Source organism: Artemia franciscana, chromosome 14, assembly GCF_032884065.1.
Source record: "Artemia franciscana chromosome 14, ASM3288406v1, whole genome shotgun sequence".
Classification (NCBI taxonomy): Eukaryota; Metazoa; Arthropoda; class Branchiopoda; order Anostraca; family Artemiidae; genus Artemia; species Artemia franciscana.
Window position 1 is genome coordinate 14908399 of NC_088876.1, and position 23997 is coordinate 14932395.

The window sequence follows — 23997 nt, forward strand, 5'->3', positions numbered from 1 at the left end:
AAATAGCCACATGGTAAAGATGAATTCTATAATTGTTTAATTCATTAATTATTATTTTTTTTTTGCAATGTGTTAATATTTGTGATTTGGTAAATTTTATCATATTTAGTTTACCTATTGTTGCTAAAAAGAGGGATATATTAACAGGATAAGCTTGCTTTGGTGTTACTTGGTTGTTTTACATTTGCTGTTTTTTTTTTTTTTTCATAGGCATGTACTTTGGGTGTGATACCTGACACGGGGATGCCATGGATATTCTGTGGTAGCCACAACACTTGGCTGGGTAAAGAATTTAAAGTGGCGAAACCCCTATAGGCCAGTGTATTCTCCTGATGAGCCCTTGTGTTGGGTTGTTGCCTCTGAATTATTTGTCTTTATTATTTTTTCTATTGTTTGGTAAATGACGACTTATAGTTATTGACGACATGGCTGCCTGTCAATGGATTATTCTTTATGGTTGATTGTGTTTGGCTATGCTGTTTGACCTATGTGATTGTATGGATGAGTAGGGTTAAGGCCTCATTCAAGTGCTGGTCTATATTAATCACTAATTTAGGAAAACAGTCTTCCTTTTCTCCTTCTGTCTCTTTTTTTTATGTGTTTGTGCTGTTGCATTGGTGATTTCTCTTTTCATGATATTATTCCAGGTTGGATCCAGTGCTGGTGGAGAAAATGTTTTAGTTTTCTCCCCGACAGACCTTTACCCTGGTCCAGATTTTCAATCTGATATTGTTAATTATTGGTGAGATGGCACTTATGCAAATTTCATGTTCTTTCATGTGTTTTTTTTTATGTGTTTGCGCTGTTGCATTGGTGATTTCTCTTTTCATGATATATATATATATATATATATATATATATATATATATATATATATATATATATATATATATATATATATATAATATATATATATATATATATATATATATATATATATATATATATATATATATATATATATATATATAAAATATATATATATATATATATATATATATATATATATATATATATATATATATATAATATATATATATATATATATATATATATATATATATAATATATATATATATATATATATATATATAATATATATATATATATATATATATATATATATATATATATATATATATATATATATATATATATATATATATATATATATATAATATATATATATATATATATATATATATATATATATATATATATATATAATATATATATATATATATATATATATATATATATATATATATATTGATCAGCTCATCAAGGACTATTGATAAAAGGGGAAAAAAAATCTCTGTCTTAGTTCAAAAGTTGATTATCTTGCCCGCCGGCCAAGTGTGTGATATCACTAATTAGAAAAGAGCTAAGGCAACGCTCCAATTTCTTTGGCGATGGGCCAGATAGCTGTCGCATACGCTAAGCACTTTCCGGTTTTTTCTGGTTTCAATTTTAACCTCGTCTCTTACCTGCTTGCCTGCTAGAACACAGCTTTCCTTCGAAAGAAAAAAACATGGCTCAATGAAAAAGAAAAGCCGCACACATTTTGAACAAATATCTTCATCTAATAATAGCATTTAAAAGAACTCGAGTAATTCACGCTTTCTTTGGAGTTTCTCTACGACAAGTTACGAACACTACGACCAGTTTTACGAGACTACAAGCAACGAATAAACTATCTATGATTGAATACCAATTTTGAAACTTAGCATTAATATCTAGTTCGTCACTATTTAAAAATTCCAAACTACATTTACTCTAACATTCCTTTATAAAGAATTAGAATATTTTTATGTATGATCACTTTTTATATCCATTTTGTGAACTTTTGTTAGGCCTAGTAGCACTTCAACCCATCAATCAAAATAATATTTAAAAACTGGCCAGCCTCTAGATTAATAAACAAATTCATTAGATCAAGATTGAAATCATATCATACAGATAAAGGCAAGTTTCTACTCCTAATCATGTCCAACTGCAATTCTAGTAACATAAAAAAATTCATTAATATTACTCGACGGAGGCTTATAAACAACAACCAAATAAAACACCTTAGTTCCCTTGCTAACCTCTAATACCAAACTCTCAAATACCAAACTTTTCATTGTTTCAGAAAGCTCAGAAGCAAAATAAATGTAATAAAAGTAACATAAGAACACTGTCGTCAACATTGGTATTGTTGAATATTGTTGAAATGTCAATATTGTTGAATTGTCAATATTTGGGCTGATAACCAAAACGTGGGTTCAAAACGGAATGAATCTTGAATATGTATAGGACTATATGTATAGGACTGTAAAGAATCTCAACTAAGCGTGGGACTTTTTAAGAATACTTTCAGAAAATAAATCTTTAACTTTCACCGTTTGTTCAGATTCTTTTAAATCATATTTTTGATATCTTAATTTTAATGCTATATATTTTTAATTTATTTTTTCCCCAGATTCCTCTGTTTTAATAAGCTTGTCCATTTTTTTTTTCGTAGTTTTCGCTTTAAGCTGTATCATAGAGAATTGCTTAAAACCAGATGCATATCACTGAAACGAGAATAGTTGTTTTAACGCTGCATTTCATTTTGGTTTAGAAACTTATTTATGCGTTTCTTTTAGGCAACGAGTTCGATTGAGTGAATGATCAGCAGATGATATAGACGAAGTTGTGTTACGAAAACGCCAGACTAGGTAAGAAGTTCTTTCGTATCCAACTGTTAACGGATATACCGTATTTAAATGCTCTCAAAAGCTAGTCCTATTCATTGTCAAGCTCGAATTAAAAAGCAATTTTATTTTTCAAATGAACATAAAGACTAATATAAGACATGAAACGAATAGAAATTATCTTAAATATGGGGGGGGAGAGAGGTTACGACCATCCTGTCCCCCCAAACTTTATGCTGAACTATGACTAATGCTTACTGAGAGCATTTTAGAAGGCATAGTATAGGCTCTTTTAGAGGTTCTTCTTTGTGTTATGGCGTCACCATAGGTTCCATACAGCTACCCTGAGAAAATACGACTTCTTCCTTAAATTTGTTATCTATTTAGATTGTTTTTGCAGAAATGTAAGTAGCCTATGCCTATTTCAAGAAAAAAATTATGCAGCCGGGCCCGGCCCCCGGCTGCATTTTGAGGCTGGGTCCCAGCATCTGGCACGTGCCAGGCTTGTATATATTGGTTCTTGTTGTCGTATGTCTTGTAACTGCTGATAATGTGAGCTTCTCTTGATGTCATGGCTTCAGATTAGATTCGATGCAACCACACTGGGAAAAATACTAAAAAGCTATATATTTCAAACAAAAAGATGTTATAAATAAATGCATAGTTGCTTGTTAAAAGGGAGTATATATAGTCGATGTTCTTTCTTTTTAAATCATGAGGAGTCAAATATAGGATTTGTTTTCTTCTGGAACTCGTTTTGATTCTCACTGTTGCTTCTTTAATCGCAGGTTTCATTTACAATCGTTTGTATTCGTTGTGTTACTGGTTGTCAAATGGCTTCTTGCCGTTGATCTCGCCTGCACTTCATTTTTGGGCATTACCTCAGACTTCTTTATGCCTTTTACTTTAGGTGTTTGAATTTTTTCAAAATCACGTGCTCCAATGCCTGTGCCTTCTGAAATACTTAAAGTTTGCATAACCATGTTTTATTCTTTTGTTGAAGCAATAAGGAGGCAAATGGGCAATTTTAGTTGAATTAAGAAATTCTGCCCTGAATATAATTTCTCTTTCCTGCCTAAAACTTTCCTTATTCAATAATAACTTTTTGAAATATCTAACCCCCGCATTAGCATGTTTATCGTATATTTTTAAGTCGCATGTTAGTTTGAAATTCAATTTGATTGGGGGGACATAGAAGAATTCAAAGTATTCTTTACTGTTCCAAGCTGCTGGGGAAGAAAACCGTAGCTTTTTGCAAAAGGAATGCTTATTACGTTAAAGATTAGAGGCAGCGTCTAGAATTTATTGGGTTTTTATGGATATTATTCGGAAGTTATAAAACTCTGTTGATTTCTTCTATTTTCCATTATGTTTTGGTATTGTGGGATGTATGTATGATCCAACAGCATGTATGTGGATGTATGTGTGATTTCGCTCTTGTGTGATTCCGAAATAGATAGTCATGCTGTCTAAGTTGTAGAGGGGGGAGGGGGTAATTAGGAATTCCAATTAGTTTTTTGTTTTAAGTTACTAGCTTTTAAGAGCTAACAACATAACCTCGGTAGGCATATCCAGGTTTTATGGTTCTTGGCAAAAAAAGAGGCTTTCTAGTTTAGAAGTATATGCAATAATCTATACGGATGTGACTTGACTTGACAAGTCAAGACAATTAAAGTCAAGTCAAGACAATTAAAGTCAAGTCAATTAAACAAGAAACGATATACATACATAAATTTATACAAAGGACACAGGGAGGCAACTCGTGAGAGGAAGGCATTAGGAAATAGAATATTCTAATAACATTCTTCTTTCTGCCAAGATTATTCCAGCGCTTGGGGGTGCATGTGTGATAGAACAACACTATTGCTCTTGGGTAGTGCCGAATAGATGTATCTTAGAATGTGAGTTTTCTGCGTTTGCATGTGTGTGTGTGTATGTTTTTTCTTCTTCTTTTTTTGTAGGGAGAGGTGGGGGGGTCAACTGGGAGCTCCAAGTTGTTTTTTTCTTGCTATGTTCCAAAGTACGAACTTAGAAACTGCAAAAAAAAAACAGTTTCTTTTGCGAAAGATATGCCTCCTGCTTTATAGATTAGGAATATTGGTTGTAATTTTTCTGGTTTTGAGAAAAAGGGCTTGAGTTATCGACCTTTGAAAATTCGCCTCTGATATGTATTTCGAAGCTTATTTCTACCTTATTTAGATTTTTAAAAGATGTAGCTTTTTACCGGGGCTTCCACTATTAGGGAGATTACCCTATTTTCAGAAGAAATCACTGCATTTAGGGACACTTATTTTCAATTTAGGGATAAAGAGAAAAATGGGGTAAAGTAAGGATTTTCAGGGAAATCTAGGGTAAATAAGGATTTTAAGAATTCCCAAAAGAAAGAATTCAACCAAAAGTTTGTCCATAAGTGGCTTCATATACCAATTATAAAAATTGGATAGATAAAAGAGTGTCACACATGTCAAGTAAAACGCTTCTGTATCATACTGTAGATTCTGTTTGAAATATGAATATTGTGAGAAATCAGAGATGATTAGACATGCTCTGACCAAGCAGCATATAAAAGCATGCAATGAAATTGAGACGAGGGTTGGCAGTGGCAGCATTGAAAAACTTTTAACTGTAGGCAGCAATTCCAACAAACTGGAACAGCGCATCTGCATATTTTTGGCAGAACATAATCCGCCATAACGTCTTACATACAGCTTGATCCCTCTCCTTAGAAAATATTTCTAAAAGACCACGTTCTAGCACAAGCCACTCTCGGTAATCAAAAAAGCTACAAACATTTTGCGACAGAATTTTCCTTTGGTAACACAACCAGTTAATTGAGTTCCTCAAAGCTACTTTTTCTTGGTGATAATTGATAAGATAATTGATTGTACTGTTGACAAGCAACTAGCTACCATAGTATTATTTTTTAGTGAGAAAGATAAAAAATTCATGTTGAAGCGTTGGACATTGTTAAGTGAATTGATAGATTAGTTGAGGGTCTGACTACCTGCATCAAACAAGTCATTGAAAAAAAAAATAGATTCTCTTGCCAAATATTGTTGGGTTTTATGCGGATACTACTAAAAACGTGTTTGGAGCCAATAGACCTGCTTCAACGCTAACGAAAACCATGGAGCCCGATGTCATGAGTGTGAAATACTCATGCCTTTTCATTCACTTATGTTCATCCTATGCATGCTTGTCACTTCCCAAGACAATAGAAAACTTGGCACCAAATACCTATGCCCACTTTTCCAAAAGCACTTCCAGGCGGGATAAGTAGGCTGAATTTCAGTCTTTGAAAGAAAAGCGCTCTCAATTCTTACACCAGGACAGACCTGTTGGTTGTCCCTTAAGGCCTGCATTAAGAGGTCTATTGAGCATTGGGTTGTTCTAGCTCAATATTTTACAGAAACCACGTTTAACGATACAACTGTAACTAATAACCTTATTTTGTCAATATTACAAAGCAAGTTGACAAAGCAGTAACTTGAATTCATTGACTACTCTCTCAGCCCTTCCAACGAAGCTAACACGGTCTTACAATCTGAGCTTCCACTTTTTCCCTTCCTAAGGACAAGTGTCAGCAAACTTGTGAATGATATTACGTCTAGCTTCATCAAACTGGACTGTGTTCGCAGTGTTGATTTGTTCACCGAAATGGGTCTTTACCTGTCAAGTGAGTACCTGCCTATAGACCAAAAATATGTGAGAATAGCTGCAACCAATTCAATGCAAGAACTCGTAGATTTTCAAGAGCCAAGTGATAATTTTGATCTCTTCTTCCAGTCTTGTCGAAAATACTATATAGTCCTAATCAAGTAGTTACATGACCGTTTCAAGCTCAAAGACGAGATTTATGAAATTTTGGCTTTGGTTGAACTGAGGAATGCAAGAAATTTGAAGCCAAAATCTCTAAGGCTACTATTTGCAAGATTTCCTGTTCTAAGAGCAAAGTGTTGCCACTAGAAAACGGACTTAGAACGGAGGTTACAGGCAATGACTGATGTCACTGAGCTTTATTTGGCAGCTGCCCAAGTTCAAGACCTATCAGTTTAACAGTACTGGATGAAGGTATAAAGTCTGAAGACTCGCGGTGACGAAATCAAGTACCCCAAATTGCGGAAGTGCATATCACTGATTTATCTCTTTATCTTTCAGCAATGTACCAGCTCAGCATTTGTTTAATCTCATGAAATTGATCAAAACAGACATGCAAAATAATATCAAGAATGTCACACTAGTCTCACTTATTCGAATCAATTACTGGTTGAAAAACAAAGATAAAACTTCATCATCTGTCAGCATACCAAAAGCTGTCATTGGCTTTAAGGGGGAGACAAACGCTACTTACGATGAAGCACGGATATGACACTTGATTAAACTTTTTGTGTTCTAGGTACTGTGAAAGTATATATATATATATATATATATATCATTATTTGAAGTAAAAAATAACAATTTGATGCTCCACAATTTATTTTTCATGTTGGTTGTATGGAAATGTAAGGCAAAATAATCCCTTTTTCTAAGGAGAAAAATAGGGAGAAAGCAGACATAAGGACAGGGAATTTAAAACCGTGCTTTCAGATATCGTCTCTCATAGAAGATATCTGAATAACATAGGAGAGTATCCCTCCCGTAACAAGATGTTATCAAACTTCCCAAAGCAGTGTTACAGTTCCAGTAATATTTGACAAGTTCAGCGTATATGTGACTTGTTCAGTTCTTTTCAGTTGTTCTTCACTTGTTCAGTTTTTATTTATTAGGATTGTCCAAATATTTGTCAGTGTTATATTCTGTTCATTGAATTTAGAATCCCAGTCTTCTGTTTGATGAAGAAACAGATATTTTTGCAGACCTATTTCTTCGGCTTCTGCGCATTGTAGCTCCTGTGTCAGTGTTTTTAGATGACAAGCATCAGCTTCTTTGTACGTTCTCATGAGGCAAAATTTTGAAATTGGAAATGTAAGTTATTTATAACTTTCAAAAATTTTTAATGTATTAAATTTTTTTTTTAGATATTTATTTGTTTTCCTACTTTTCTGGATAGTGTCTAATATTTGACAAGTTTAGCGTATATGTGACTTGTTCAGTTCTTTAGTGAGGGAGTATATCCGGCATATCCTGCATATTTTACAGTGCAGCTGCCCAAAAATAAAGTGTTGTATTTAATGCTTACTATTACTGACGGCCGTATGACCGTCAACAATTTCAAAGGGAAAACCGTGTTGTTTAGTGGGTATGCACCTGAGATTATTCGCAATATTAACCGAAGGTAAAGGTAAAGGATACGGCATTAGACTTTACAGTCCGTCCCAGCGGTGCTGATCTCCGTTTCTTGGCCCTTCAGCCAGGAAGTGCAATGGGGGGTTGGGGGCTAGCCATCCTGTGCTTTATTAACCGAAAAACATGTTAATTAAAGTACGTGCCTGATAATTTTTTAATTCTTAATCGGAGTTATTTTTTTGAATAATAAGAATAGAAATAAATAGGAATTAATATAAATTCCTCATATTTTTGTTTATGGGATCTACTTCTAGAAAATTTCTTCCTTAGTAGGGTTTTTCTGTAAATTTGGTTTAAACGACAGGTAGCCTTAAATTTTCAAAAACTATTTCAGAAAATAGTGAAAGGACCAATGTTGGACTTTTTGCAAGCCACAAATGTATTAAATATAGCCTACATAAATGGCCAAATAGATGAAATTTCGCATCGCTCGATTTCTTCTATTCTGAAACCGTGAGATTTATTTCGAGGATCGATAATCAGTAGTTTTAGAATAAAGATACTTCCAAAATAGTGTATCTATTAATGCTATTAACTTGTTAAGAATATTTTTTTTTCAAATTTGTTTTAAGTTTAAGTCGTTTTTAGCACGGAATAATGTTTACTGTGAAAAATCTAGCAACATATATTTTATTTCGAGAAATATAACCTGTATTTTCTTTTCCAAAAATTAGGTGTTGTAGTTTAATTTTGGTTTCAAAAACAAGTTTTAAACTTCAAAGTCCAAAAATCGAAACGGTATATTTATCACAGTTTTTCTTCAGACTTTTCCCTCGAGGCTACTTTAGTGTGGGGCTCCCTCGGCGTCAATAAATCGATTAAATTTGTTTATAAGGTTAATGAACTGTTTTCCTCCTATGACTATGTACTTCTGATAAACTTGGCTCTAAAATTTTGTTAAAATACAGTCTAATAAGCTTGGAGCAAGGCTAGATTTTCTTTAACTTTTCCAGTAGTCACCGTGAAAATAAAATGTTTGACATCTTGTTAGTTTCTAGCTCTATTTTTTTTTTCAATTTGGCTCATAGTAAAACACAGGTCTCTATTAAATATAAACTAACATATATTTTTGCTATAACAAAAACGGAGGAGTTTTTTTTAGCATTCTATGTGGTCTTTCAATAATTTTACTCCGTGATTTCTAGTAAGATAGATTTACTTCTCTTGGTTATATCTGTAAAGTTGTACATGTTCTTAGTGTTGAGTACGTTAGTCAGTTCATATCTTGTGGATGACAGACAACGTGATCCATTCGCGAGCACTGAAGTTACCAGGTGGAAGCGAGGGTGATTTATGACCACTCGGGCTTTCTAGAATACGACTTACGACTTTCTAGAATATAGTTTGTCTTTACGTCTGTAGGACATCCATCATAATGAGTAAGACCTGCTATGCTTGATATGATCTGTAAAAATATAGAAAAAGAAAAATTTATACAAGTTCAAAAAAAAAGTATTATATTTTGTGTGCTAGAATTTTGCCAGAGTCAAAATGCAAGTCACTATGTCGTTGAGCTCTCTAGTTGGAACTAATCAGAACTTCAATGAAAAATACCTACGAAGATCTTTGAAAATCATATTGATTTATGCAGATGAGGACACTGAACTACAAGAAACATCATTTCCTTAACAAGTTAGTACCTCTTATTTATGTTATGTTGGGTGTGTCCACATATTCCTGAACATATATTATAGTTAACACCATAGGGAGCATGGGTCGATCATGCTTTTTTTTATAAACAAAGTAGAAAAGAAATATTTGTAAAATTTCTATAAAATAATTAAGATAATTTGATTAAGTATACACACTTATAGATAATTCTCTATAATTATAGATAATTATTTATATTATAGATAATTAATAATAATTAAAATATTAAAACATAAACATAGATTTTATCGATAATTAACTATAGATATTTTTTTATGATTATTGACACTGTATTTAATTACAAATTAAATTACTATAAGAAAATGACGTAATCCATTCGCAAGGACCGCAGACTCGAGCTTGTTCCCGAGAGAAGAGAGGACAAAGACTACTCCAAGCTACCCTCCAGGCAAGGCCCATAGACGATCTTGCCCAGAGAAGGCCATTGTAAGGCTGTACAGCCAGCTTTTTGCTTTACAAAGTTTATATATAGTCAAGATTTATATGTTTCTCTCTACATCTATAAAGAAATGTCTCTCTCTCCTTCTCAAAATAAATTGTTGATCTTTCCCAGACCTCTGTTCCTGAGACTGAATTTCAAGGAATACCCATGGTACCATTAATAGAGTAAATTATCAATACGCATGTGAATATCTAAACTTTTCTGATAATTATCCTTTGAATATTACTGCAATGAATTAAGATTGCTGCAATTAATTTTTGTAATTTTTGGCGTTCAATAGATAATTGCTATTATTGAGTTGCATTCAATAGCTCTTATTGAAACCCTTTAAATTAATTATTTTCTGATTGTGCGTCAATCTTTGGCGTATTTGTGTATCAGGATAAAATAAGAATCTTCCTATAAGAACTTCTTTAAAGGTGCTATAGATGCAAGCTTTTTAACTATTAACTTTTCTTCTTCTTTTTTTCATTCCTTACCTTAGACCTTAGATCTTCCTGTGCCTCATGAGGCGCCCAGGGCGTTCAAGAAGAGTCTCCATTCGTCTCTGAAACTTGTTGCTGCGACGATATCTTCCCACTCCGGCTGTATTGAGGCGTGAAGGGTCCGCAAGTCGTTGTTGTAGGTACGACGAAGTGTATTGTTTTGGTCTTCCTCTATGCCGGGTACCTTCCGGTAACCAGAAAAATGTAGATTTGGGGATCCTTGAAGCATCTATGCGCAGAACATGTCCGAGGTAGCTCCATCTACGCCTTCGTATGGTCTCGATGAGGGATGGTTGACCTGTGATGTTTCTAATGTGCTCGTTCGTTACGTTCTGAGTCCAGTGGATACCGAAAAGTCTACGGAGACACATGTTTTCAAGAGACTGAATTGTCCTCTCTTGTTCTTGGTTAAGATGCCATGTTTCAGATGCATAGAGGAGGGCGGGCAGGATGTTGCTGTTGAACAATTGGAGGTTAAGCTTGAGAGAGAAAGTACTCGACCTCCAAACCTTTTTGAGTCTGTTGAAGGTGCTGCTATGCTGTCCAATTTGGGCGATGACTTCTTTGGCTGTAGATCCCGTGTTCTCGAGGTGCTGCCAAGATATTTGAAATGGACCGCTTGTTCCGCATCGTTATCATCACATTTGATGTTCATAGGTGAATTGCTATTTGCCATGCCTTTGGTTTTACTGGCGCTGAGTCCAGAATCTTCTGCTTTTGTAGAATGCTCGTGAGCAACGCTTTAAACCGTGTTTTGCAGGTTTCGAGGATGGCAATATCGTCAGTAAAATCTAGGTCGCTCATCAGGCGATCATTTAGGCGTAACCCAGTTGAGTCGACGCTCCTCAATACGAAGTCGATGACGACTGAATTATTATATATTAATATAATTATTATATTATATATTACAGAATTCATATTAAGATTCGTTTCACCATCATATGTCTCTCATTACTAGTGACCACAACCTAAATTTGCCAAATATACGAGATAAGACTTGGAAAAAAAAAATTGTTTTTCTGTAAAATAATAAATCCTGCTTCAACCGAAAAATTTGGATTATTTGAGAAATTTTATCTGTTTGTGTCTCTATTCTCCCTGTTTTACATCAAGTTGTTAAAATTTTCTCTTTGTATGCGAATTTCCCTCCAATTTTTTTGTCAACTTCGTCAAAATTGACATTTGCGTTTTAATTTCCAATGTTTTGGTATGTTGGTTCGATTTACTGTAGAATTAAGTAGAGCTGTTATTATTGTCAGTTTTTTATTGTATGTGTTTCCGATTCTTTTACGTGGATATCCACCATCCAAGTATTTTTAAAGCCTTTTCTGTAGTTTTTTTTTTCTCTCGAGAATGACTTGTTGTTGTTTTTTTTTATTGCGATTTTTTGGATAGTTCCTCCTCTCATTATTAGTGACCACAACCTAAATTTGCCAAATATACGAGATAAGACTTAGTAAAAAACGATTTTTTTCTGGTAAAATAATAAATGCTGCTTTAACCAAAAATGTGGAATGCTTGCGAACATTTTATCTGTTTGTGTCTCTGATCCCCCAATTTTGCGTCAATTTTTTGAAATTTTCTCTTTGTATGCGAATTTCCCTCCAGTTTTGTGTCAAATTCTTCAAAATTAACATTTGTATTCTGATTTCCAGTTTTCTGGTAATTTGGTTCGATTTAGAATTAAGAAGAGCTCTTATTATTGTTAGTTTTTTATGCCACTTGGTATTTACCAAGTGACATATAGCGATCGCAAATTATAGTCGGTCTGTCGGTCTGTCTGTCCTGGTTTTGCTAGTTTAGGCACTTCCAGGTCCGCGAGGACGATGAAATTTGGCAGGTGGTTCAGGACCAGACCATATTAAATAGAAATAGTCGTTTCCCCGATTCGACGATCTGGGGAGGAGTGGTGGGGACGGTTAATTCGGAAAAATTAGAAAAAAAGAGGTATTTTCAACTTACGAACGGTTGATCGGATCTTAATGAAATTTGATATTTAGAAGGATATCGTGTCTCAAAGCTTTTATTTAAATCTCGACCGGATCTGGTGACATTGGGGGTGTTTTTTTGAAAAATTGGAAAAATGAGGTATTTTTAACTTATGAAGTAGTGATCGGATCTTAATGAAATTTCATATTTAGAACGACCTTGCAAATCAGATGTCTTATTTTAAGTCCCGACCGGATCCAGTGTCATTGGAAGAAGTTGGGGGGGGGGGGGGACCGGAAGTCCTTGAAAACGCTTAGAGTGGAGAGATCAGGATGAAACTTGGTGGAAGAATAAGTACAAGTCCAAGATATATTACTGACATAACTGGACCAGATCCGCTCTCATTGGAAAAGTTGGGGGGGGGGGGGGGTAATTCAGAAAAATTATAAAAATGAGGTATTTGTAACTTACAAACGGATGATAAGATTTTAATGAAATTTGATGTTTAGAAGGATCTTAGGCTTCAGAGCTCTCATTTTAAATCCCGACCAGATCCGCTAATATTGGAAGGAGTTGGAGAGGGAAACTGGAAATCTTGGAAAACGTCAAAATTGAGGTATCTTTATCTTACAAATGGGTGATCGGATCTTAATGAAACTTAGTATATAGAAAGATCTTATGTCTCAGATGCTCCATATTAAATTTGAATTGGATCCGGGGCCATAGGGGGCTCGATGAGGGAAAAAGAAATCTTAGAAACCGGAAATCTTGGAAGACGCTTAGAGTGGAGGGATCGGTATGAAACTTGGTGGGAAGAATAAGCACAGGTTTTAGATATATAATTGACATAATTGAAACGGATCCACTCTCTTTGGGGGAGTTGGGGGGGATTTCTAGTCCTTTGGAGAGTTCGGTGCTTCTGGACGTGCTAGGACGATGAAAATTGGTAGGCGTGTCAGGGACCTGCACCAAGTGACTTGATAACAGTCATTTCCCCGATTCGATCATCTGGGGGCTGGAGGGAGAGGAAAAATTAAAAAAAAGCGGTATTTTTAACCTACGAGTGGGTGATCAGATCCTAATGAAATTTGATATTTAGAAGGATCCCGTGTCTCAGAACCCTTATTTTAAACCCTGACCGTTTCTGGTGATATTGGTGGAGTTGGAGGGGGAAACGGGAAATGTTGGAAAACGTTTAGAGTGGAGAAATCTGGATGAAACTTGGTGGGAAGAATAAGCACAAGTCCTAGATAGTTGACTGACATAACTGGACTGAATCCGCTCTCTTTGGGGGAGTTAAGGGGGGGGGTGTTAATTCGAAAAATTAAAAAAAATGAGGTATTTTTAACTTACGAATGGGTCATCGGATCTTAAAGACATTTATATTTAGAAGGAACTCATGTCTCAGAACTCTTATTTTCAATTCCGACCAGATCTGGTGACATTTGGGGGAGTTGAAGGGGGAAACAAGAAATCTTAGAAAACGCTTAGAGTTGAGAGATCGGGATTAAACCTGGTGGGTATAATAAGCAAATATCGTAGATAGGTGATTGACGTAACCGGACTAAATCCGCTCTCTTGGGGGGAATTAGGGGGGTCCAGTGCTTTCGCGAGTTCGGTGCTTCTGGACGTGCTAGGTCGATGTAAATAGGTAGGCGAGTCAGGGACCTTTTACAAATTGACTTTATAAAGTCGTTGTCCCTGAATTGACCATCTGGGGGGGGGGGGGCTGAAGGGAGAAAAAAAATTTGAAAAATGAGGTATTTTTAAATTACGAGTGCGTGATCAGATCTTAACAATATTCATCCCGATTCCTCCACTCTAAGCGTTTTCCGAGATTTCTGATTTCCCCCTCCAACTCCTCCCAGTGTCAACAGATGTTGTCTGGATTTGAAAGAAGTCCTCTGAGACATGAATCCCTTCTAAATATGAAATTTCGTTAAAATCCGGTCACCTGTTCTTAAGTTAAAAATACCTCAATTTTTCTAATTTTTTCAAATTAACACCCCAGCTCCTCCAAAGAGAACGGATCCGTTCCAATTATGTCAATCATGTAACTAGAACTTGTGCTTACTCTGCCCATCAAGTTTCATCCCGATCTCTCCACTCTAAGCGTTTTCCCATATTTCTGTTTCCCTCCTCCAACTCCCTTTGTCCCCAGATGCAATTCGAGTAGAAAATGGAGTAGCTGAGACATAAGATCCTTCTATATATAAAGTTTCATTAAGATCCGATCACCTATTCGTAAGATAAAAATACCCCAATTTTCACGTTTTCCAAGAATTCTGGTTTCCCCCTCCAACTCCCCCGAATGTCACAGGATCTGGTCGGAATTTAAAATAAGAGCTTTAAAGCACAATATCCTTCTAAATATCAAATTTCATTAAGATCTGATCACCCGTTCGTAAGTTACAAATACCTCATTTTTCCGAATTACCCCCCCCCCCCATAACTCTACCAAAGAAAGCGGATCCGGTCCGGTTATGTCAGTCACATATCTTAGACTTGTTTTTATTCTTCCCATCCAGTTTCATCCTGATCTCTCGGCTTTAAGAATTTTCTAAGATTGTCGCCCCCCCCCCAATGACGCTGGATTCAGTTGAGATTTAAAATACGAGATCTGAGTTATGAGGTCCTTCTAAATATGAAGTTTCATGAAGATCTGATCACTCTTAAGCTAAAAATACGTCATTTTTTATTTTTTTGGAATTAGCCCTCCCCCGCACTTCCCCCAAATAGAGCAGATCCGTTCCAATTGTGTCAATCACGTATCTAAGACTTCTGCTTATTTTTGCCACCAAGTTGATCCCGATCCCTCCACTCTAAGCGTTGTCCATGATTTTAGGTCCCCCCTCCAAACTCTCCCCAATGTCACCAGATCCGGTCGGGATTAAAATAAGAGCTTCGAAACACGATATCCTTCTAAACATCAAATTCAATTGAGATCAGATCACCCGTTCGTAAGTTAAAAATACTTCCTTTTTTCTGATTTTTCAGAATTAAGCCTACCCCCCCCCCAATTGCCCCAAAGAAAGTGGATCCCTTCCGGTTATGTCAATCTTGTATCCAGGACTTGTGCTTATTTTTCCCACCAAGTTTCATAACGATCCCTCCACTCTAAGTGTTTTCCAAGATTTTAGCTTTTCCCTTCCCAACTCCCCCCCCCCCAAATGTCAGCAGATCCAGTCAGAATTTAAAACAAAAGCTCTGAGATACGATATCCTTCCAAATATCAAATTTCATTAAGATCTGATCAACTGTTCGTAAGTTTAAAATACTTCATTTTTTCTTTTTTTTTTTCCGAATTAACCGGCCCCCCACTCCCTCCCAGATGGTCAAATCGGGAAATCGACTATTTAATTTAATTCTTTTTACTCAACCTGCATCACAACCCCAATTCTTATTTCGAGATGTAAATTTTCTGTTTGTCATAACATCAACAAAATAAAAAACAATAGGAAATTATCAAATTAACCATCATCATAGGCAGTGGAATAGCGCAGCCTAAGCAAAGGGCGATGTGGGGACAATCTATTATATTTTTTGCTTTTGTTTTGGGTTTTTTGACCAGAACATTTCATATATAAGGAGGTGCTGGGGAAACATTGAAGGGGGCTTATTTGATAGTAAATTGACAATTCTAGTGCCATTTTTAGAGTCGCAGTGATCGGAGGATGATCTGTGTTGCACCGCTTGGAAGTTTTCTCAGGGAAGCATTTTTCATATTTATTTCTTAATTTATCTTGCGGAAATTACCTTTTTCATCGGAGGACTCTAAAATTGTAACCTCATCCCAGATCTCAAATGTACTCCCATTTCCAAATTCTAATAGCAAATTTACTATGAGGGAAAATGTAAGGAAAAAACTCTAAAACTAAAATAGCATGCCAAACCACAATTAGTTTTGTTTGTTTATATTTAGCAAGGTTCCTTTTAAACAAAGAGCAAAATATGACTCTGAGATACTCTTTTTAATAAGATGAATATTATTGTAATTTATACAAATTAATTAACGATCAGATAGAAAGAAATTCCCAGACACAGGAGAGGATTGAACCTGTCTACTCGCGATTGGCAGAATCAGCCACATCCACTACACTGTACCTGGATATTGGAATCAGTTATTTTTAAACGTTGTGCTAATTCGAAAAATCTTAATTTGTTTATTAATTACTTTAGGTTGTCTTCAAAGCTTGTTTTGGTAAATTTGAAGGAGATTAGCTACTTATTTCTAATAGCCCCCCCCCATTGAAGAGGTTAAGTTAGGATTATCCTAATGAAATATACGGTAAAATTCTAATCCATTGACTTCTTGCTATCTCGGAAAGTTGTTCGGCTAGAGAATTGAAACTTTCAGGTATGTGTCTACAGGCTAAAGTATATCCCGGGAAGTTTTTTTGAGGTCCCTAACTATACACCTTCCCCCATCCTCTATATAACGCAGCTTTTTGTGCATTACAGCTTATATTTTGGTCAAATTTGATCCTATATTACTATTAAAAGTGTCAATCCTTGCTTACCTTAGAAAAATTCAACTTTTCACTGTTTTTTAAGCTACTATATTCCATAAGTAGTTCACGGGTGTTGAAAAACAATTATCAAACAGTTCGTGGTAACGAACTGTAGTAAGGAGCGACCCGGGTCAATAGTAAACGAAACTCTAAAAAACGGAATTTCGATGCTAAAAGATATATCAAAAGAATTGGATTTTTATGCTGATTTCAAATATATAAGTCTTATCAAATTTAGTCTTTGTCATCAAAAGTTACGAGCCTGAGAAAATTTGCCTTATTTTGGAAAATAGGGGGAAACACCCCCTAAAAGTCATAGGATCGTAACGAAAATCACACCATCGCATTCAGCGTATCAGAGAACCCTATAGAAAAAATTTCAAGGTCCAATCTACAAAAATGTGGGATTTCGTATTTTTTGCCAGAAGACTAATCACGGGTGCGTGTTTTTTTTTTGTTTTTTTTTTTTTCCCAGGGGTCATCGTATCGACCAAGTGGTCCTAGAGTGTTGCAAGAGGGCTCATTCTAACGGAAATGAAAAGTTCTAGTGCCCTTTTTAAGTGACCGAAAAAATTGGAGGGCACCTAGGCCCCCTCCCACACTCATTTTTTCCCAAAGTCAACGGATCAAAATTTTGAGATAGCCATTTTGTTCCACATAGTTGAAAACCATAATAACTATGTCTTTGGGGATGACTTACCCCCCACAGTCCCTGGAGGAGGGGCTGCAAGTTACTAACTTTGACCAATGTTTACATACAGTAATGGTTATTGGGAAGTGTACCGACGTTTTCAGGGGGATTTTTTTGTTTGGGTGTGGGGTACAGGGGAGGGGGCTATATGGGAGGATCTTTCCTTGGAGGAATATTTCATGGGGAAGAGAAATTCAATGAAAAGGGCGCAGGATTTTCTAGCATTACTATTTAAAAAAAAACAATGAAAATATAAACATGAAAAAGTTTTTTCAATTGAAAGTAAGGAGAAGCATTAAAACTTAAAACGAACAGAGATTATTACGCATATGAGGGGTTCTAAAAATACTTTAGCATAAAGAGCGAGGTATTTAGAAGGAGATAAATACTTCGCTCTTTATGCTAAATTATTTTTAGTAATTTCAACTATTTATTCTACGGCCTTTCTGATTCAGGGGTCATTCTTAAAGAATTGGGACAAAACTTAAGATTTAGTGTGAAGAGCGAGGTATTAATGAGTGGACAAACTCCCTCATATATATAATCAAAAATATAAGAATATAAAAGTTTGTTACGTAAGTTAATTCTTAAGTTACGTATATTTTTTACTAATAAAAACGTTCGTTAAAAATTAAAAGTTCTAGTTGCCTTTATAAGTAACCGAAAAAACTGGAGGGCAACTAGGCCTCCTTCCCCACCCCTTATTTCTCAAAATTGTCTGACCAAACTATAAGAAAGCCATTTAGCCAAAAAATGAATTAATAGCAAATTTCATTTTAATAATTTATGTACGGAGAGCCAAAATCAGACATGTATTAATTCAAAAACTTTCAGAAATTAAATAAAAAAACAAGTTTTTTGAAATGAAAGTAAGGAGCGACATTAAAACTTAAAACGAACAGAAATTACTCCTTATATGAAAGGGGCTTTTCCTCCTCGACACCCCGCTCCTTGCGCTAAAGTTTGACTCTTTCTCGCAACTCTACTTTTTAAAACAATAAAAAACTTTAGCGTAAAGAGCGGGGTGTCGAGGAGGAAAAGCCCCTTTCATATAAGGAGTAATTTCTGTTCGTTTAAGTTTTAATGTCGCTCCTTACTTTCATTTCAAAAAACTTGTTTTTTATTTATTAATTACCTATTATGGTATAGTTCAAAATGGAATGTAGGCATTTAAACGCACCCCCTATTTGAAACGTCTTATCTTTAAATGGCTCTTCACAGGGGTAATACAGATAAGACATTGAACTTTTAAGGGGCTTCTCACTCAAAATTATGATTCGTTGCTACAATTGGGTAAGGTTTATGTTATATGTGTGTCAATAACATCTATTTTGTAAATCATAACGGCATAGAGAAAGTCAATTTCTTCAAGAAGGCCCAATAATGTTTCTTAGAAACCTGAAGAGAGGCAAAACAGAAATTTAGTGGGAAAAATAAGCACAAGTCCTAAATACGTGATTGACATAACTGTAACGGATACGCTCCCTTTGGGTTTTTTTTTTGGGGGGGGGGGTTAATTTGAAGAAATTAGAAAGATGTATTTGTAACTTACGAATGGGTGATCAGATCTTAATGAAGTTTAATATTTAGAAGGATCTTGTGCTTCAGAGCTCTTATTTTAAATCCCGACCAGATCCAGTGACATTGACGGGAGCTGGATGGGGAAACCGGAAATCTTTGAAGACGTGAAAATTGAGGTATCTTTGTCTTGCAAATGGCTGGTCGGATCTTAATGAAACTTGATATATAGAAAGATCTTATGTCTGAGATGCTTAATATAGATGCTTATACAGAAATTACTCTGTTTATGAAAGGGGTTTTTTCCTCCTCAACGCCTGCTTTTTACGCTAATGTTTGACACTTTCTGTTAACTTTACTTTTTAAAACAGTAAAAAAACTTTAGCGTAAAGAGCGGGGTGTTGAGGAGGAAAAGGCCCTTTCATATGCAGAGTAATTTCTGTTCATTTTAAGTTTTAATGTTGCTCCTTACTTTCAGTTTAAAACAATTGTTTTTTTATTTAATTTATACCATAGTTTTATAAATATATATTTAAAATTATCAAAATAAACCAAAAATAAGCCCATAATAAACATTAATTACAACACAACTATCCAGAGAAGAAGTTTTACAAAGGAAAGTAAAGAACCATATTAAACTTAAGACAAGCTTCAACACATTCCTATAATATTTTAAGCTCAATGTTTTGTGAGAAACCAGGAAAGGAAAATACATAATTAATGAAAAAAATCAAATAGTTGAGAAAATGAGAATTTTGTCAGCCAGTAGCAAAATATGAAGACGAAAATCAAGCAAATATTTCGACAAGGACCTCTGAATAATAGAAGTGTTTTCAAACAAAATGAAGTGGTGAGGGTTATTGTGCACGTGTTGGGCAAGGGCAGAATCAAAATTCTAGGGCCTTTGGTGCAAACTATGACTTCGTTGATTGAATATTTGTGTTTCAGCAATCCCTTCTCCCAATTGTTGGAGTTTTACCAGTATATAAGATTTAGAAATGTTACACACCCCTTAAAATTTGAAAACTGGTATTTTTCACATTTCTAAATCGTCCTCAACGCCTTGCTCTTTACGCTAAAGTTTTTTAAATTTTTAAGAAGTCGAGTTAAGAGAAAGAGTCGAACTTTAGCGTAAAGAGCGAGGCGTTGAGGACGAAAAGCCCCTTTCATATACGGAGTAATTTCTGCTCGTTTTAATTTTTAATGTCGCTCCTTACTTTCTTTTAAAACATTTGTTTTTTGTTTGTTTAATAAACATCAAAACTGGTATGTAAGAGCAATACATTTTTTCAGTCTATAAACAACTGTTTGAAAATGAGCTGTAATAATTGCGAAATCGATTTATTAAATGGAATACTTCAATTTGTCACAGATGATGCAATTTTAGAACTGTATTATAACCATGGCATGTTATTGAGGAGTAAAGATTGCTCAATTTGTGGCCGGACTTGCGTTAAATCTGAAATTTATTTCCGTTGCCAGAAAACCAGGCGTATATCCATTCGTGATGGCCTTGAGTTTGAAAGAAGAAAGTGTAATTTTAGAAAATCTATCAATCATAGAACGTGGCTGGAACGCTCACGCCTCACTCTACAACAGAATTTTCGGTTTTTGATGATTTGGCTTCAGACTAATGCTTCAAGGGAGGAATTGGCATTCAATAATGTTGGTATTTCTAAACAAACGATAGTGGATTGGAGTATGTTCTGTAGAGAGGTTTGTATTTACGCTTGTCACTCAAGTACTGTTCGTTTTGGGGGAAAAGGAAAACTTGTTGAGATAGATGAAGCAAAATTTGGCAAGCTTAAGTACAATCGTGGTCGAATTGTCGATGGTGTTTGGGTATTTGGTGGTATAGAGCGATCTACTGGAAATTCATTCATGGTTGCTGTTCCAGATAGAAGTAGTGCTACGCCGTTGGGAATAATACGTGACAGAATCGTGCCAGGTACAACAATAATTAGTAACTGTTGGAGGGCCTATGACTGCCTAGCCCACCATTCTTAAAAACCCGAAGAGAAGCGAAACAGAAATCTGAGACCAGTGGTATCAATTACGGGAGGGACAAGGGAACCGCCCCATACTCCCCCTCAAGATTTTTTTTATATTTTCGTTGAAAATGCCTTTATTTGTGTTTTATTTGAAAAAGAACGACAATTCCCCCCCCCCACTATATTTTCAAAACACATTTTACACCTCCTAAATTGTGTGATTTGACACTGTCTTAGATGGGATCTCTCAACTCAACAAACACAAAGAAGACTTATGGATCTGTTAGCAGTCTTTAACGATATTTCCGTTATTAAAAATTTTTCCCAAATATATTAAAAATAAGAATGCTAAATTACCTTATAACTTCATCGAAATCTCCTTTCAGATCCCGGAAAGCTGTTCCGGCTTCCGGGGGAATTGTTATGTCACTCGTAATTACCTTTCCATGTGTCATCCGGTAATCAAAAGAGTAATTAATGTGGAGTTCAAATATTGAGAAGACTGTTTTAATGAGAATGTAAATATGTGGGAGGTTGTGAGAAAATTAATACAATCTTTTCCCGTTAAATTCAAATAGGCTAGGAAAAAACAAGCCGTATCCAGGAGGGCTAAAGGGTATGTACCTCCTATCCGAAACCTTTCTCCGACTCGTAAAAACGTAACGAAATGAATATAAACAAGTCTGTCATGCGTTTCATATTTTTTTTTTTATAAAGATTCTTCAAAAAATCTTTAATACCCCTTTCCCCCTGGAAATTTCCTAAGTGCATTTTGTCGTATCCTAAACGAAAGGTCATTCTCTACACTCTTTGTGAAAGAATATAGAAAGTGAGAAAGCATCCTTTAATAGATGTTTATCCTCTGATTGCTTATGCAGGGCTCATAGCACTGGTATCTCAAATAAAATGATTCACTTTATGCCATATTAAAGCTAATTTATTCAGTTACTCGCTGTATTTTTCAAAGATGTCTCGTTGAAATACCAAAATTTAAAAATGTTATAATATAAGGAGATTCACCCGTATAGTGATATGAGATATAATATTAATTGCGACTATTATTGATGAACCAACGCTTTTGCATTTAGATCGGAAGATCAGTTCCCTAAGTCTGGAGCAGCTACGCAAAGCTTCGAATTCTCTATCACGTCGAGGATCTTTAGAACAAAGATTAGGAAGCTCTTCCGAAAAAAGATTAAGTTGGTCATCAGAATATTTTGCCGTTGAATTGGGCAACTTTAGACCTGTTACTCTTAAAGTCGCAAGCTTTTTCAAGCAGGTGATACGTATTTCATGTTAGGCTCCTTGGAAAGTCCTTCGTTGTCGATTTTTTCCCAGTTTAACAAATATATCAGGGTTTTCCGTCTTGTTAACCCTGATAAGAGGCTAAAAATTATATTAGAAGGTTTTGTTAAGTATATAAGGCTCTCGAAAAAAGATTTGAGATTCATTTTCTCAGTCATAGCTTTTTAGTGTGTCTAGAGCTGCCTTTAGTCTCTTCATCCCAGAAGGGTTGTAAGAAACTTTTTTAAATATCCAAAACTTGTAATGAATTGCATAAAAGCACCATGTCAGTTTAAATTGAAAATAACATCTTTTCCTAATTTTTAATTGGAAACAGAAATGAAAATTTTGTCTATTCTTGGAAAAAACAGTCTTACTTCTTTTTTTTTTCAGTTACTCTACTCCTTTATTGTCGCGTTTGATTACGGTTTTTCACTTATTTATTATTTGGGAAGTTATCATTTTTCTGGCAAGGGACAAAGGTTTATAACTTCAAATTGCATCATATACAAGCTTTTATTTTATAAAAAATTATATAGATTCTTTATACAACTTTTATCCTTTTTTTGTTTTGGAAAGGGGGCTCAGCCGTCCAAGGTGGACTGGTAGAGCCGATTGCTGTCCCTTAGAGTCCTCCAAACTCAGTGCCAATATTCGTTTATAAAAACTATTTAGCGCATTCGAGACCCGACGCTGTTATTTTGGAGTGAAGGAGATTTGAAATATTTGAAATGGTGTTCAATGTTTATGGGTGGCTCTGACGGTGCTCCCCCTGTTTTCTGAAACTTGTAGCTAATGCTCTAGGTTCCTCTAGACCTGACATTTTAAACGTGCGGAAGTTACCGATGGTAGTAGTTCAATCCATTATCGAGCACAAATACGCTGTAGAAAGATTTTTGAGCCAAAGCAATGCCTTGCAGGTGAGGTTAGAAAAACACAAGAAAAGCCGGTTGTCCCAGAATTTGTTAACCCAAAGGTCTTGAAATCAATCGCTTTGCATCTGATTCTTAACCATTTTTGGGGAGTATTACAGGCTTCATAAGTTTCATTTCTAGATTCATTGGTCCTACTCAATTCTTTAAGAAAATAGTATAGATTCTTCATACAAGTTTAACCATTTTTTCGGGGGGAAGGGGGCTCAAACCCCAAGGTAGACTGGTAGAGCCGTTTGTTGTCCCCTCTTTTCTTTAAATTTCGTTAATCTTAACTTAAACTAATCTTAACTAACTAACTAACTTAACTAATCTTAACGTTAAACTAATCTTAACTAAACAACTTCTTTAAAGTTGAGATAATGTGACTGAAATGTCAAAAATTTTGTAGTGATTTTTTCTAAATGACTCTTGACCAAAAATAATTGAGGTTGCATTTATCATGTTTTTTTTTCAGTGCAATACAAATAATTCACTTGATCACCATTGCTTTTATTTTTTCTTGCTTTGATAAAGCCTTGCTTCGAGATTCTGACGTAAGAATTTCAACTGTTTATTAAATTAAATATGTTGTTAAGGTGA

General features: G+C 35.1%; 1 long non-coding RNA gene across 1 annotated transcript in view; it reads left to right on the forward strand.

The window, feature by feature from the left end:
* Nucleotides 1–22474, forward strand: part of LOC136035373 (uncharacterized) — a 63382-nt gene extending 40908 nt beyond the window's left edge. The window contains exons 3-5 of the long non-coding RNA XR_010619400.1: nucleotides 7489–7640; nucleotides 9435–9593; nucleotides 22288–22474. This is a non-coding gene — a long non-coding RNA (uncharacterized LOC136035373). The remainder of the gene's footprint in view (nucleotides 1–7488; nucleotides 7641–9434; nucleotides 9594–22287) is intronic.
* Nucleotides 22475–23997: the final 1523 nt, after the last annotated feature.